Below are 17,701 nucleotides of genomic sequence, written 5' to 3' on the forward strand. Positions count from 1 at the left end.
TCTAGTCCTTCATTGATGTATGAAAATGTCATGAGAATGGGCTCAACTGAGAGTCTCCGAAGGCCTTGTTGAAGATATTCTCTGAAATGCACCATGGAAAAAGCAGTGGAGTTGGGTGTGTCCCTCCCACCGTCACTCTGCGTGGACATGCAAGGATGCGGGTGCATCTCACACGCAGACAGGGCTCCGCTGTCACCATGGGCTCGGCCTGGCTTGCTGGGTGCATCCCTGACCCTCAGCACCCAGCACCCAGCCCCAGAGGCCCTGCCTCTGACCGTCCACTCCACAGTGGGGGCATCCCTGCACATGCAGCTGCGAGGCAACACTCACGAGGGACCAGTGTTTCCGTGGAACTCCTGGGGGACCCCCAGCAGGAGGCCCATGGGAGGCTGAGTTTGGGAAAGCTCATCCAGCTTCTCCACTGCCCACCTCCTCCTCTGTTCAGCAGCCCCTGTGGGGGGTGTGGGCTCAGTGCCACTAGATGCTTGTGTCAGTACTAGAGGAAGCAGCAAATAGGCCTGAGAGGGTTCCTGGGCTGCTGCGGGAGAAAGGCCAAAAGCTGGGAGGAGGGTGGGCTGTGAGCAGAGGGTGGGGCAGTGGGGGCAGCCTTACAGGCCCGCCCAGCCCAGGAGGTGGGGCTGGGACCCCTGGAGGCTGGTGTGCAGGCTCCCCCTCCCTGGGCAAAGCCCCTCCTCTTGCAGGTGCCTCTTCCCCTCGGAACCCCCCTCCCAGGTCTCACTCTCCTGACAGCCCAGCTGGGGCCACCCAGTCCCTGTGCTCTGGCCTCTGCCCCCACAGCAGACCCTCCATGACCCTGCACCCACCACCCACGGCCACACACTCTCCACACCCCCCCAGGGGGTCAGGCTCCCTCTGCTCCCAGGCCCAGGGCCCCTTCAGGACCCACCCCACCCCTCTGCTCCACCCCTCCTCAGCTCCGGCAGGGAGCACCTGTGGGAGCACCAGTCCCAGGCCGCCCCAGCTCTGCTGCAGGCCATGTGCCCCCAGGGCTGCTGCTTGAGGACTTGGGACTCCCTGGATGTGTCCCTCCTGCTTGGCTCTCACAGCCGCCCTGCCCAGGGGGGGGGGCTTCCTGCTGCAAGCCAGCTCCTCCTGGACACTACAGGCCCACCCAGGGGCCTTCCAAGTCTTGCTTCCTCCCACCTCCAAACCCACATGACACCCACTCCCCCTCCATGCTCTCACCCCTGCCCAGAGCATCAGCCCTTGCAGCTCCTCCTGGAGCACCATGGGGAGGCCTGGCTCCCCCCAGCACCCCACCTCGGGTGCTGCCTTCTGCTTACCCTGCTTCCCTGGCTTTCCTCCAAGGTGCAGGCAGCCTGCTCTGCTCCACCCCCAGGCACCACCCACAGGCTGACATGTCCCCAGGTCTCCTTTGGGCTCCCCACTCAGCATGGGGCCCCAGCACTGGCGTCCCCAAGTGCCTGGACCCTGCAGCCACCAAGCACTTCACCAGCCCCACCCTCAGGCATTGTGACTCCATTCAGGCCACTGCGTGTCCCCAGCTGTGCCCACCCCATGCCTGCATGACCCTGCTGTTGGGCTCCTCCTTTTGACCCACTCTGGCTTTCCCGGACCCTTTGCTCCAGCACCCTGACTGCCCCCATTTTCCCACCTGACACTGGGGCTCACTCCTCACGGCCCTGAGGGGCCTCCGGGTCCACCGAGGGCGTCCGGGGGACTTACTCGTCTGACGTGAGGTCCATGGACATGTAGCCCCGAGAGTCGAATGTTATAAAGCAGATCCGCATTTTTGGTCTGCAAGGAAGTGCCCACTTGTGAGAGGCCACTCACAGCTGGAAGCCGCATGTCCAGGCAGCCAGGCTGGGCCACAGCCCAGCTGCCCCCTCCCCACCGCATCTCACATCGGGGCCCACTCCCCACCAGGCAGTGCCGACAACTTGAGTGAAGGACTTGGAGGCTTCATGCAAGAGCGGGTGCCAGGATGGCATTCTGCCCACCCCTAGAGCCCAACATCCCAGATGGCACACGCGCACACCTCCGCACACCTGTGCACACCTGCACACACCTGCAGTGACATCGAAACCTGCACTCGCACCTCTGAGGCGTCTCCCTTCTACTGTGATATTCTTGCAGCTCTGTCCCTCCTTCCCCTCCCCATCTCCCCTCCTCCCTCCTCCACCAATTCGCCCCCTCTGGGGAGCTGGTCACCACCTCCCTGTCTTGGCCATGGACGGTCTTTACTGAGCTCCCCCTCACCCTTGGCACCACCCCACGGCCACCACAGGGGGCATCCACTGGCATCTGTCCATGTGTCCTCTGCTCTGGCTCAGAGCACTGGGCTCGGGGCTCCCACCTGAGGAATGTGCAGGCCCCTGGAGGCTCCAAGGGATGTGTGTTCTGCCTGGCTGGGGCCAAGCTCCCACAGCCCAAGGGGCCTGCAGCTCGGAGAAGCCTTACTTCTTTAATTTATTTGTGATGTGGGCAACAAAGTTGCAAATGCTCTTCCAGTTTTTCCCCACAAATGTCGACCTGAGGACAACAGGGCATGGGTCAGGGGCATGAGGGGCCCTGTCAGGAAAGCAGAGTTTCTACCTGTTCCCCAATTCCAGCAACCTCTCTAACAGGTGCCTCCCTCTCGGACACAGCCTTGGAGAGCAGTTGGGAAGCCGCTCACATCTGCTGACCTACCAGGGTTCAAGGACTCTGCAAGCCCACAGATCTGTTCACCCACACAGCATCATGTAGATGGGCATAGGTCCAGGTTATGGAGCATAATGGGAGGTGCACAGGTCACATGATTAAGCTAAGGGCCTGCACAAGGTATGTCATGGGGGCAAGGCTGGTCCAAGGCCTCCTCATTCCCTGCTGGGCTCTCTCCTTGGATCTGTGACCACTCAAGTCTCTCCTAAGCCATGCATCAGAAGAACCAATACACTGCAAGGCCCTTCTCCATACCCACAAACGTGCACGCTTCTGGTGGTTTGGAGCTATGTATCCCACAAAACGTGTTCTTAAACTTAATCCAGTCCTCTGAGTGAGAGAACCTTGCAAATAGGACCTTTCGATGAAGTTGCTTCCAATAAGGCATTGCCCAGGATGGGTCTTAATCCTATGACTGAAGACTTTATAGTAAGGTCACAGACAAAAACACACACACAAAAGAAGCAGCCAGAAGCTAGAAATCAACAGAACCCAGAAGAGAATGAAAGACCAGGAAAGGCTGTTATGTAGGTTGCCACGGGTGAGAGAAAGAAGCCCAGAACCTATGATCATAAGCAGCCAGCCCCAAAATGCCAGATTTTGGGAAGTAAGCATCACCTTGATGAGGCCTGACTAACACAGTTTCATTTCTCTTTTTGTGTGGATTTTCTGGTGGATGGGTCATGAAGGACCTGCAGAGACACAACCCTTGATTTTGGCTCTCCTGGCAACAATAGCTTCCAGCTTTCCACTGGCATCTACTTAGAGAATTAAGGGGTGGCAGACATTTTTGGAAGGGGTGGGGTATGTTTTATTTCCTTATTATTCTACCCCTTCACTTTTTTGTCATGTACTTCATCTGGCAGACTGAGGAAGGCAATAGCTAGCCTGCAGAGTGACCACAATACTCAAAACTCAAAATGTCCAATTCTCAACCAAAAATTACAAAAATGCAAGGAGAGAGGAAAGTATGACTCATTTGCAGGAAAAATGAATTCAAAAGAATCTTTAACAGAGGAAGCCCAGTCACTGGGATTACTAATCAAAGATCATAGATCAACTCTCTTAACAGGACAAATGAACTAAAGGAAACCAGGAAAAGAATATATTAACAAAATTATTATTTCAATTAAGAGACAGAAATTATAAAGAGGAATCAAATAGAAATTCTTGAACTAAAATTACTCTAACATGAGGAAAATTCAATAGCATGAACAGACTGAAACAAGAAGAAAGGATCAGCAAGCTAGAAGATAAGAGCATTGAAATTCTACAGGTTGAGAAGCAGAAAGAAAAAAGAATGAAAAAGTGAACAGAGTATAAGGAAATGGTGGGACAAAATGAAGTGTACCAATTCATATGTCATAGGAATCCCAGAGGTGGAAGAGAAAAAGGAAAAGAAAGAATACTAAAAGAGATAATTGCCAAAAATGTCACAAATATGAAGAAAGATGGAAATAAACTAATCCAAAAAGCTCAATCAACTTCATGCAAGATAAATTCAAAGACATCTACATTAAGACACATTTTAGTGGAAATGGCAAAGCCCAGAGATAAAAGAGAATCTTGAAAACAGCAGGAAAGAAGTGATACATCTTGTAAAAGGAATGCTTAGTAAGATTAGCATGTGGTTGTTAATTCAAATATATGGAAGACAGAAGGCAATGGCATGAAATATTTAAAGAGTTGAAAGGAAAAAAAGACTGTCAATGGAAAATAATATATCTATAAAAGTGCTCCTCAAATATGAGGGAGAAACTGTGACATTTCCAAATAAACACAAACTAAGGAAGTTCATTACAAATAGACATGCCTTATAAAAAATGCTAAGGGAACTCCTTCACATTGAAAGGAAAGAACACTAGACATCAACTCCAAGGTGTTTAAAAATTAAAGACCTGTGGTATAGGTACATAAATGGCTAAATGTAAATGTCAATATTACTGCATGTGTCATTTGTAAAACCATCTTTTATTTATTATATGGCTTAAAGTTCAAATGCATAAAGCCAACCATAATGATACATTATAGAGCACACATGTAAAGAAGTACCTTTCAATAAAAGTAACATAGGGAAGGAGAGAAATAGGAAAATATTATGTGTAAACTATTGAAAGTAAACTATAATAGATCTACTATGTCAAATGTGATCCATATGTTAATCACAAAAATGTCCAAAGTATCTACACAAATGGAAATGAGAAGTACTTCAAAATGGGTCATGGTAAAAGATCATCTTAGCAAAGGAGGGATAAAAAATATATGAGACATACAAAAAGCAAGTAACAAAATGTTAGAAGTCTTGCCTTTTAAATAAATACCTTAGTGTAAATGAATTAAACACTCAAATAAAAAGGTAGAGATTGGCAGAAAGAATAAAGAAGCATGATCCAACTATATGCACTTATAAGAGACTCATTTTCATTCCAAAGACACGAATAGGTTGAAAGTGAAAAGATGAAAAAGAATGCCCCAAGCAAATTACAACCCAAAGAGAGCTAAGATGAATATCTGATAGTTTTCATATCAGAAAAAATATATGGTAAGCAAACACTCTTACAAGAAACAAAGATGGCTGTTATATATTGATAAAGGAGTCAACTAAAAAAGAAGATATAACAATTATAAAACATATATACACATAACAACAGGGCCCCAGATACATGAAGAAAACTAGAAAGAGCTGAAAGGAGAAATAGACAGTTCTATAATAATAGTTTCAACACTCCATTTTCCATAGTAGATAAAACATCGAGACAGAAATAGAAAACTGAAACAGCACCATACACCACCTAGACCTAAGAGACATATATAGGACAATTTACCCAACAACACAGAACACATATATCCTTCAAGTGCACATGGATCATTCCATAGGAAGACCATATGTTAGGGCATAAGACATGTAAATTTTAAAAAATGAAAATCATACAAAGTAACTTCTTGGAACACAGTGGAATGAAGCTAGAAATCAATAATAGAAAGATCACTGGAAAAATTACAAATATGTGGAAATTAAAGTACAAACTCTTCAAAACCAATGAGTTGAAGAAGAAATCACAGAGGAAATTAAGAAGAGATATGATGTGGGGGCATTTTCAGGACTTGGAGTTGCCCTGGGTGGAACTGCAGGGACAGATGTTGGACATTGTATGTCCTGCCATGGCCCACGGTTTATACTGGGGGAGAGTGTAAACTACAGTGTAAACCATTATCCATGTGGTGCAGCAGTGCTCCAAAATGTATTCACCAAATGCAATGAATGTGCTACAATGATGAAAGAGGTGTTGATCTGGGAGGAATGGGGTGAGGGGGGTAGGGAATATATGGGGACCTCATATTCTTTTAATGTAAAATTTTTTTTTAAAAATAAAGAAGAAGGAAAAAAAGGAAATACTTAGAAAGTTTTTTTTAAAAGCCAACATACCAAAATTCATGGATAGAATGAATGTAGTGTCAAAAGGGAAATTTATAGCTATGAATTCCTATATGAAAAAGAAGAGAAAAATCTCAAGTCAATAAATTGACTTCACATCCTTATGAACTGGTGAGAGCAAAATAAACTCAAAGTTAGCAGAAGGAAGGAAATAATTTCTAGATTAAACCAGAGATTAATGAAATGGAGAATGGAAAACCATTTGAGGCAATCAACACAAAGAAACTTGGGTTTATGATCATTTGACAAAGTGGACTGTATTTTAGCTACAGTATCAAAGAAAATATACAAATAACTAAAATCAAAATAATATAGTGATGTCGTTACTGACTATAGAAATAAAAAGGATTATAAAAGAATACTCTAAAAAATTTTATACCAACAAATTAGAGGGCCAAGGTCAATTAGAAAAAGTCTTAAAAAACACATCAACTACCTAAACTGACTCAAGAAGAAAGAGAAAATCTCTACAAATCTATAACAAATAAAGACATTGAATAAACAGAACCCTCCACCAAAAGTCCAGGAATAGATGGTTTCAATAGTGAATTCTACCAACATTTCAAGTACAAAATAACACCAATCCTTCTCTGATCCTTCCAAAGCATTCAAAAAGAAGAAACACTTCATAATTCATTCTATGAGGCCAGCATTACTAGGATATGAAAGGCTGATAAGGAAAGAAAATTATAGAGCAAGTTCCCTTGTGAATACTGATGCCAAAAACCTTAACAAAATGCTAGCAAACTGAATCCAACAGCATGTGACAAAAGATTGTACCCATGACCAAGCGGTATATATCCCAAAATTCAAGACTGGTTCAACATATAAAAATCAATCCACAAATAGAATGAAGGAAACAAAAATACATGATCATCTAAATGGATGCAGAGAACACACTTGAAAAAAACCCAGCACCTTTTCTTGATAAAAACACTTAGAATTCTAGGATTAGAAGGGAACTTTTTCTTTACGATAAAGGTCGATCACTAGAAAATGACCTCGAATAAAAGGGTCAACTCGAACCAGCAGAATATCTCAGACTACATATAATAACAGGAGTTAAAAATGCTTTTTGACTTGAATAAAAGGGAGAAATGGAAAGGACAAATGAGTTTATATGGCTATGAGTCTCCAAAAAGAGCTGGGAGGTTATCAGACGGGTTGCCCTTCTGCACACCTCAGCAGAGTCCCAGAGACAGATAAAGTAGATACAACCCCAGGTATTGGTTCTTCTGAGGGCTACAGAGACCCACAGATTCAATGGTCATGGCAGATGGAGTTCAGTGCCATGTCAGTTGGCCCTACTTTGGAGTTTGTGTTTCTGTGTGATGGAGCTGGACTCAGATGTGATCTTTGTCCACAAGTCTCTCCTGTTACTTTGACTGGAACTGTAGTTGGTGCTGGGATTTAATGTATACCCAGGGGACCTGAATCTCTGGACTGACCATGTGATAGCCAGGCCCTGAGCCTCAACAGACTTGCAACTCCTACACTCTGGTTTATTGGACTTACTATACTCAGCTAACATGGAGGTGAAGAAGGTCAACCACCACACCAGGAGCCAAGAGTGCCTACAACTGAAAGCAGGAGAATTGCATCCAGCATGCATGTGGAATCTAAGCCCCCTCTTGATATAGATGTGGAGTGGAAACAACCATTCTAAGGTCCACAGGATGGAGGAATAGAGTATGGATTAGAGTGGAATTACTGATATTCTATTCATGAACTATTGTAATTAGTAATCGAAGAAAATGTAGCATTGGTGTGGAGAAAGTGGCCATGGTGGCTGCTGGGGGTAGGGAGTGGGAGGAAGAGATGTGATGTGGGGGTGTTTTCAGGACTTGGAATTGTCCTGGGTGGTGCTGTGGGGATAGTTACCAGATGTTGTATGTCCTCCCATGGCCCATTGGGTGGACTGTGAGAGAGTGTGGGCTATGGTGTGGACCATTGACCATGAGGTGCAGCGGTGCTCAGAGATGTATTCACCAAATGCAATGAATGTCTCATGATGATGGAGGAGGTTGTTGTTAAGGGGAGAGGAGTGGGGTAAGGGGGGTGGGGGTATATGGGGGCCTCATTTTTTTTAATGTAACATTAAAAAATAAATAAAGACAAAAGAAAAGAAAAACTCACATCTAACATCTTGCTCAATGATGAAAACTGAAAGCTTTCTCCTTAAGATCAGAAACAAGATAAGGATGCCCATTTTAATCATGCTATTCAATATTCAATATTGTATTAGAAGTTCTAGCCAGAACAATTAAGAAGGAAGAAGAAATAAATTGTATCCAAATTGAACTGCATGCAAAACTGACAAGAATTTTGAGAATTTTTTGAGTACAGGCACTGCCAGCTTTGGCAGAAAGGGGCAGAGATGGGATGAAATGAAAAAAAAATGACTGCAAGGGCAGAGCCATGGAAGCAGAAGTCTGGGCTAACTCTTCTCCTTTGCACTTCGGTCCTTGCTTCCATCCTTCCTCCTCCCCCAAATTCTGGGTGTCCCCTAATGGGAGAGATGACTAGAGAGCTTCCACATAGCTAACAGATTATTTCTGCCCCCAAGACCACATCAGCAGCCCCCAAAGACTCCCTGCCATGTGGTCCTGGCATTTCACATTCCAGAGTTTCTATTCTGCCTCCAATTCTTCCTTTTAGATGTGTCTATACATCACCTCCTGTTCATATGCCTCCTCCTCTCATCTATAAAGTAGGGGTAATGCCATTTACCCAGAGTGTTGTCAAACAGAATCAGCCAAGAATTAATTTCCTCCCTACATGTACTCCATTCCAGGTCTCACCTTGTCTTCCCCATACAAACTATCAAGAATTCCATGGCCTCTACGTTCATGTGGTTTAGAATATGGCCAATTATTATCTTCTCCAATCCTGACCTGTCTGAGCACAGGGCCCAGGAAATAGGGCACATTAGTTCCCTGGGGTTAAGGTCTGTTTTGATCAAGATAAGACTTTTATATCCATCTCTGGCTACATACCAGTGTGGGGCCTGGAAATGGATTACAAGGGCTATTTCTTTGGAGGCTCAGCATATGCTTTATTTTCATGATCCAGTAGCATCATGGATTGCCAAATGTAAAGACTGAGCATGAGGAAGGGGTCCTGTAGAGTATCCTCAATCCTAGGGTCTTATCTGGAGGCCCAGGGGACTTGAGTTGCTCACCCCCCACCTCCTCTGCCTTCAAGTATAGTAGAGAAACTTGTGCTGCTTCTCCCCATTTAAGAAGCCAAAGGGGAGCTAGTAGGAGCAAAATGGTAAAGTAGGAAGCCTTACATCCACCTATAAAATGAATGAGCTGGAAAAAGAGAGTGTAAGTAACCTGGTGGTAACCTGAAACCAGACTGGACACTCAGAGCAACCATGGGAGTTCAGGATGAAATAAAAATGGCTGAGAGTTGAGCTTTTGTAAGTAAAGACTAGCAAAGACTAGCAAGCATCAGTGCTGGAAGTGGACATGGAACATGGCATGGATTCCAGTAGCAGGTGGCTGTGGCTATTGTGGGCAAAGAATACCTCACTCTCCAAAAGTCAGGTTGGAGGTTAAGGTCAGTCTAGGCAATCCTTAGACTCCAGGGCATATGCTAACTTTGGTGTGGGCATTTCCAGTTGAAGGAGTTTCTAGTCTCAAACAGCTTCTACCCGGAGGTAAAGATTCGAGGCATCTTTATATTTGGTTGGTTTTCTTTCTCTTTTTTTGTGTGTTTCTGGTCTGGCGGTTCACAAAGGACCTGCACAGACACAAGCCTTGGTTTTGTCTCCCTTGGCAAGAGTAGCTTCCAGGTCTCACTAGCGTCTACTTAGAGACCTACAGAGGCAGTAGACATTTTGGATGGGGTGGGGGTGTTTTATTTCTTTGTTATGTTTTTCTTTTTTCCCCCTTATTTCAGTATCCCCTCTGTTTTTTTTGTTTTGTTTTGTTTTTTGTTTTTTGTCTTTTTCTTGGTCTGGTAGACTGAGAAATGGGATAGCTAGCCTGCAGAGTGATCACACTACTCAAAATGTCCAATTCTCAATTAAAAAACTATAAAACATGCAGGGAGACAGGAAAGTATGACCCAGTTGCAGGAAAAAGTAATTCAACAGAAACTTTAACAATGGAAGGCCAGTCACTTGAATTGCTAATCAAAGATCATAGGTCAAGTCTCTTAAATAGGACAAATGAACTAAGGAAATCAGGAAAACAATATATTAACAAAATTATGATTTCACTAATGAGGCAAATTATAAAGAGGAATCAAATAGAAACTCTTTAACTAAAAATGAAAATAACTAACATAAAGTAAATCAATAGCACCAATAGCAGATTGGAACAGGCTGATGAAAGGGTCAGCAAGCTAGAAGATAGGACCATTGAAATTATCCAATTTGAGGAATAGAAAGAAAAAAAATTTTAAGTGAAGAGAGCAAAAAGAAATGGTGGGACACAATCAAGGGTACCAATTCATTTATCATAGAAATTGCAGAGGTAGAAGAGAAAAAGGGGGAAAAAACTAGAAGAAATAAAGGCAGTAATGTCACAAATATGATGAAAGATACAAATAAACTAATCTAAAAAGCTCAATGAACTCCATGCAGGATGAACTCAAAGAGCTCTACATCATGAGACATTATAGTGGAACTGGCAAAGAGCAGGGACATAAACATAATCTTGAAAACAGCAAAAGAGAGTGATTAATCTTGTAAAAGGGATCCTTAGTAAGATAAACACTTGATTCTTAATTCAAATATATGGAAGCTAGAAGGCAATGGCATGACATATTTAAAAAACTAAAAGAAAAATTACTATCAAAGAAAAATAATATGTCTGGCAAAGAATTCTCAATTATGAGGGAGAAACTAGGCATTTCTTGATAAACAAAAACTTAACAAATAGACATGACATAAAAAATGCTAAAGGGACTCCTTCACATTGAAAGCAAAGAACACTAGACATCAATGTCAAGGTGTTTAAAGAAATAAAAGACCTGCGGTATCAGTGCATATATGGTTAAGTATAAATGCCAGTATTATTGCATGTGTCATTTGTAACACCATCTTTTACTTCTGATATAGTTTAATGTACAAATGCATAAAACCAACCATAACCATATGTTATAGAGCATGCATGTATAAAGAAGGAATTTTCAATAAAAATAACATACAGGAGAGGGAAGGAGAGAAGTGGGAAAAGATTGCATGTAGTCTATTGAAGTTAAATTGGTGTCATTACAAATAAATTTTAATAGGTTTATGATGTTAAATGTAATCCACATGTCAATCACACAAGGGTGCAAAATATCTACACCAAAGGAAATGAGAAGTGATTAAAAATGGGTCATGATAAAGATTATCTTAACCAAAAGGAAGGCAATAATGGAGCAATGGAAGGTTAAAAAATGTATAAGACATATGAAAAGAGAGTTGCACAATGTTAGAAGTCTTTCCTTTTAAATAATTACCTTAAGTATAAATGGATTAAACACTTCAACAAGAAGGTAGAGATTGGTAGATGGAATAAAGAAGTATGCTCTAACTATAAGCTGTTTTAAGAGACTTATTTTAATACAAAGACACAAACAGGTTGAAAGTCAAAAGATGAAAAAGAATGCCCCAAGCAAATTATAACCCAAAGAGAGCTAAGATGGATATACTCATATCAGATAAAATAGGTGGTAAGTCAAACACTCTTACAAGAGGCAAAATAGCTGTTATATATTGATAAAAAAGGCAAATTCAACAAGGAGATGTAACAATTATAAACATATGTGCACCCAGCAACAGGGCCCCCAAATACATGAGAAAAACCTAGGAAGAGTTGAAAAGAGAAGTAGACTGCTCTATAATAATAGTGAGTTTCAACACACCATTTTCCATACTAGATAGAACACTGAGACAGAAAATCAACATAGAAATAGATTTGAACAGTACCATAAACTACCTAGATCTAATAGACATATATAGAACAATTTACACAATGACATAGAATACATACTTCCCTTAAGTGCACATGGATCACTCTATAGGAAGAACATATGTTAGGGCAGAGGACATGTCACAGTAAATTTTAAAAGTTGCAAAAAAGTAACTTCTTGGAGCACAATGGAATGAAGCTAGAAGTCAATAACAGAAGGATCACTGGAAAAATATATGTGGAAATTAAGCTACAAACTCTTCAAAACCAATGGGTTGAAAAAGAAATCACAAAGATAATCAGAAAATACTTAGAAAGAATGAAAGAAAGGACAACATACCTAAATGTATGGGATGCAATGAAGGCAGTGCTGAGCAGGAACTTTATAGCTATGAATTCCTTTATAAAAAAGAAGAGAAAAATCTCAAACCAATAACTTGATGTTACATCCTGCTGAACTGGAAAGAAAGCAAAGTAAATTCAAAGTTAGCAGAAGGAAGAAAATAATTTAAAGATTAATCCAGAGATTAATGAAATGGAGAATGGAAAACAATTGGGGGAATCAGTACAAATAAAATTAGTTCTTTGAAAATATGACAAAATGGACTGAACTTTATTGTCAAAGAAAAAAGATACAAATAACTAAATCAAAAATTAAATAGTGACATCACTACTGACATTATAGAAATAAAAAGGATTATAAGAGAATACTCTAAAAATATTATACCAACGAATTAATCTAGATGAATTAGAAAAATTCTTAAAAACATACCAATTGCCTAAACTGACTAAAAAAAGAAATAGAAAATCTTAAAGATATTTTGTTATACACAATAAACAAATGGAACCTCCCATCAAAAAAAAAAGTCCAGGAACAGAAGGCTTCAATAGGGAACTCTACCAACATTACAAGCAGAAAATAACACCAATCCTTCTTTAATCCTTCCAATGCTTTAAAGAAGAAGGAATACTTCCTAATTCATTCTATAAGGCCATCATTATCCTGATACGAAAGCCTGAAAAAGTTATTATAAGGAAAGAAAATTTCAGACCAATTTCCCTTTTGAATATTGATGCCAAAAACCTTAACAAAATACCAGGAAAGTGAACCCAACAGCATGTGACAAAGATTGTACCCCATGGCCAAGTGTTATATATCCCAATATTCAAGAATCGTTCAATATATGAAAATCACTCCATATAATACACCCCATAAATAGAATGAAGGAAACAAAAATATATGATCATCTAAATGGGTGCAGAAAACACATTTGAAAAATCCCAGCACACTTTCTTGATAAAAACACTTAGAACACTAGGAATAGAAGGGAACTTCATTATGATAAAGTCCAATTATGAAAAATCCACATCTTACATCTTGCTCCATGATGAAAACTGAAAAGCTTTCCCCTTAAGATCAGGAACAAGATAAGGATGCACATTTTCATCATGTTATTCAATTTTGTACTAGAAGTTCTAGGCAGAGAAATTAAGAAAGAAGAAGAAATAAATTTCATCCAAATTGGAAAGTAGACCTAGTTCCATTTGCAGATATCTTTTAAATAGAAAATCCAAAAGAATCCTCAAGAAAACTACTAGAATTAACAAATTCAGCAATGGGTACAAGATAACATGTAAAAATCAATTATGTCTTTATGCACTAACAATGAACAATCTAAACAAGAAAATAGGAAAACAATTCCACTTATGATACCATACAAATGAATAAAATATCAAGGAATAAGTTTAATCAAGGATGTGAAAATGTTTATAGTGAAAACTACAAAATACTTTTGAAAGACATTAAAGAAGGCATAAAAACATGGCATAACATAGCCTGTGTTCATGTATTGTAAGAGTTAATATTGCTAAAATGTCAATTCTGCCCAATGTGATCTATGGTTTCAACACAATGGCTGTCAAATTTCAGCAGTCATTTTTGCAGAAATTGAAAAGCTGATCCTCAAATTCACGTGCAACTATATGAGAGCCCAGATAGCAAAACAACTTTGAAAGAGAAGAATAAAGTTGGAAGAGTAACACTTTCAAAATTTAAATATAATACAAAATTACAGTAATCAAAACAGTGTGGTACTGGCATAAGAATAATTAGACCACTGACATAGAATTGAAAGTATAGAAATATCCCCAAACATAAATAGACAATTGATTTCATTCAAAAGTGTCAATTACATGCAAATGGGAAAGATTAGACTCTAACAAATGATGTTGTTAAAAACCTGGATAACCCCTTGGAAAAGAGTGAAGCTGGACTCCTACCTCATACCATATTCAAAAATTAGCTCAGATTGGATGAAGGGCCTAATTATAATGGCTAAAGACAAAACACAAAACACTTAGAAGAGAACATAAAGGCCAATCTTCATGATATACCATTTGGCTCTGGGGTCATAGACATGATATCAAAGTATGAACAACAAAAGAAACAAGAGATAAGTTCCATTCCATGAAAATTAAAAATTTGTTCATTCATTAAGGACATTATCAAAAAAACTGAAATGGCATTTAACAAAAAGGGGGAAAATAGTTGCAAATCTTACATCTAACAAGGGCTTAATGTCTAAAATATAAAGGAATTTTTACAATGCAACAACAGAAACATAACCCAGTCAAATTCTAGGCAATGCTTGAACTTATCAAAGAAGATACACAAATGAAGAATAAGCACATGAAAAGAACCTCTAGGGAAGCAGACTTGGCCCAGTGGTTAGGGCATCTGTCTACCACATGGGAGGTCCACGGTTCAAACCCCGGGCCTCCTTGACCCGTGTGGAGCTGGCCCATGCACAGTGCTGATGTGCGCAAGGAGTGCCATGCCACGCAGGGGCGTCCCCCACATAGGGGAGCCCCACACACAAGGAGTGTGCCCCATAAGGAGAGCCACCCAGTGAGAAAGAAAATGCAGCCTGCCCAAGAATGGTGCCACACACACGGAAAGCTGACACAAGATGATGCAACAAAAAGAAACACAAATTCCCATGCCACTGACAACAACAGAAGTGGACAAAGAAGAAGACACAGCAAATAGACACAGAGAACAGACAACCAGGGTAGGGGGGGAAGGGAAGAGAAATAAATAAATAAATAAATCTTAAAAAAAAAAAAAAAACCTCTATATCTTTAGCCAGTAGGGAAATGTAAATCAAAACCAAAATGGCTACCACCCCTGACCCACAAGAATAGTTATTATTTACAACATGGAAAATAATAACTATTGGAAAGGATGTGGAGAGACTGGAACACCAAAGCATTGCTGGTGGCAACATAAAATGGTGCAGCCATTGTGGAAAGCAGTATTGCACTTCCTCAAAAAGTTAAATATAGAACTACCATATGATTTGACTATTAAACTCCTTGGTATATACCCAAGAAAGTGAAAGCAGGGTCTCCAGCAGATACCCCTAAACCTGTTCATTACAGCAATATTCAAAATACCCAGAAGTTGGAAAGAACCAAAGTGGCATCAACACATAAATTTAATAACAGAATGTAGTATATACACAATGAAATATTTTTCAGTGATAAAGAGGAATGAAGTTCTGAGACCTGCTGCAACAGGATGAACCTTGAAAACATTAGATCCCTCTGTAGTCCCTGCCCCTCCCACCTGGAATTGGATGGACATACTCCTTTGCTCCTCTCCATTCCAGGGTGGTGAAACTGTAAGTGCTTGAGCAGAATTACCATTAGTTGCACTTCGATTACTCTTCAATGAATGCACAGTTCATTGTCAACCCAACAGGAGGAGTTGAAGGTAGAAGCAAGACAATCTCTCCAAGGCTGACCCTGCACCTCCCTTTCCTTCTTTGCAAGGACAACCTCACAGGGGCCAGGAGGCACCTGAGCCACAGCCCAGGGGCCAAGGCCACAAGCAGACCCGCCACCTGCTCCTGAAAGTGACTGTGAAGAAGGAAGCAAAGCCACCAGAAGAAGCAAAGCAAAGGATTTTCCAAGCACCAGCGACACTTAAAATACCCAAAGAAAGCCACAAACTTGCTTCTTTGGGACCCTGTAGAGACAGAAGTCTTATAGACTAAAGATCAGCCCACTTGGAGGCCACTTAAAAGGAGGGATAGAAGCTTCAGAAACATTGTGGTGGCTTATGTTCCCTTCCTTATAAAGAACTAAAAGAAAACAGAGTTTGACAGCCAAGAGATTTCAAATGGAGTCAGGAGGCCACACAGAGGTGACTCTTAGGCAGGTCTCAGGTGTCACAAACCACTAGAGTCTGCAAAGCCTCAGGCACAGGCTCCTCAAAACCTCAGGGACATCCCGACACCAAAAAGCAAAGCACAATGAAAGAACTCAGTTAACTCCTAACAGAAGCCCAAATATCCTCCGGCCACAATCAACTTTTGTGCTCGTCTTTTTCTTTGAAAACCCTTGCTTGGAAGTGCTACAACAAACACTACTTGGGGTGCTACCTGAATCTTTGCTCCCTGAATTGCCATTCAAGAGCCCAGATGAACGTCTTGGTTGCCTTGCAGCTTAGTCTATTTCTCAGTAGAAACCTCCAAAGAAAAAGTATCAGGACACAAAAGCCTGGAGCATCCTTCTGCCTCGGGAAACGAGGTGTTCCCGGAGCCGTCTCTCTTGTGCCTGACCCCTGGACCTCCCGCAGCGCCCACAAGACAGGGGCTCCCCAGGCCCTGGACCCAGGGAGGGGGGAATCAGAACCCCCCTGTGGAGCTTGGACCTGCTCCAACGACCCTCACCTCCCCCTCTCCGCCCCACCCCCCCCACCCCCGTGCACCAGGCGCCCCCAGCGACTTACTTGTCCAGGACGAAATAGAGGTCCAAGGAAGGCTGGCAGGCTCCCTGAATTCTGGAGCCACGCGCCCCTCCAGCTCCGCACATGGTGAGGTCTGCCCGCCGCGCTCAACACCATCAACAGCAGCAGCCAGAGGGGCGCAGGGGTTGCCGGGGGGCGCGGCTCCCCATCTCCCTGGGCTCTCAGGCGGCCACCACAAGTCAGCTCCAGTCGCTGCTTCCCACTTGTTGAGCGGCCTTTGGCCTAGACCCGCCTGAGGTCGCCGCGCACCCGCGCAGCACGCCAAGCGGGGCAGCGGCTGGCTCTGGGCACCAGCCGCACCTGCCTGCTCGCCCCCTTCCACCGCCCCGGGGGGACCCAGTTATTACCGACGGCCATGAGGCTGACGTGGCCCCTTTGTGACCTGCAGCTCTGCGGGGCTGTTCACAATAGCAAGGGGGGTCACAGGATCTGTGCGGGGTGGGAGGGGCTAAACGAGGCGCCCCTTTCCCACCAACCCTCACAGGGGGCCACTAGAACCTCAAAATCTCTGCGTTTTTGGTTAATAGCGGTTATCAAAGGGTTCTGGGTGTTTGCGGGTTGAGTACCCCGCACTCCCTCACCCCCCACCCGCTCTCCCCACCCTGGCCTGGGAGCAGAGCCTTGAGGCAGAGGCTGGGCTCAGGCATCTCTGTGGTCCGCAGTTACCCTCAGTCTTGCAGGGTCGCAAGTGGGACCCAGAGGGTGCTCGCAGGCTGAGGACGCCTCCCTCTCCTCACCCAGCAGGAGGCGGTCCTCCCCTGACCAGCTCCAGAGGGAAACCGAGGCCCTGCAGCAGGCAGTGGGGGAGGCGGGCCAGCCGCGGGCTCCGAGGGTCTCCAGACTCTCCCTTGGGGGCTG

At 43.0% G+C, this 17,701-nt stretch overlaps 1 long non-coding RNA gene across 1 annotated transcript; it reads right to left on the reverse strand.

Annotated features, from left to right (window-relative positions):
* Nucleotides 1-4: 4 nt before the first annotated feature.
* LOC139439123 (uncharacterized) lies at nt 5-16,617 on the reverse strand. Its single transcript, XR_011648957.1, has 4 exons — nt 16,476-16,617; nt 2,242-2,514; nt 1,708-1,779; nt 5-81 (listed from the first exon to the last, which is right to left on the reverse strand). It is a non-coding gene; the product is annotated as an uncharacterized lncRNA (long non-coding RNA).
* Nucleotides 16,618-17,701: the final 1,084 nt, after the last annotated feature.

Source organism: Dasypus novemcinctus, chromosome 6 (assembly GCF_030445035.2).
Source record: "Dasypus novemcinctus isolate mDasNov1 chromosome 6, mDasNov1.1.hap2, whole genome shotgun sequence".
NCBI lineage: Eukaryota > Metazoa > Chordata > Mammalia > Cingulata > Dasypodidae > Dasypus > Dasypus novemcinctus.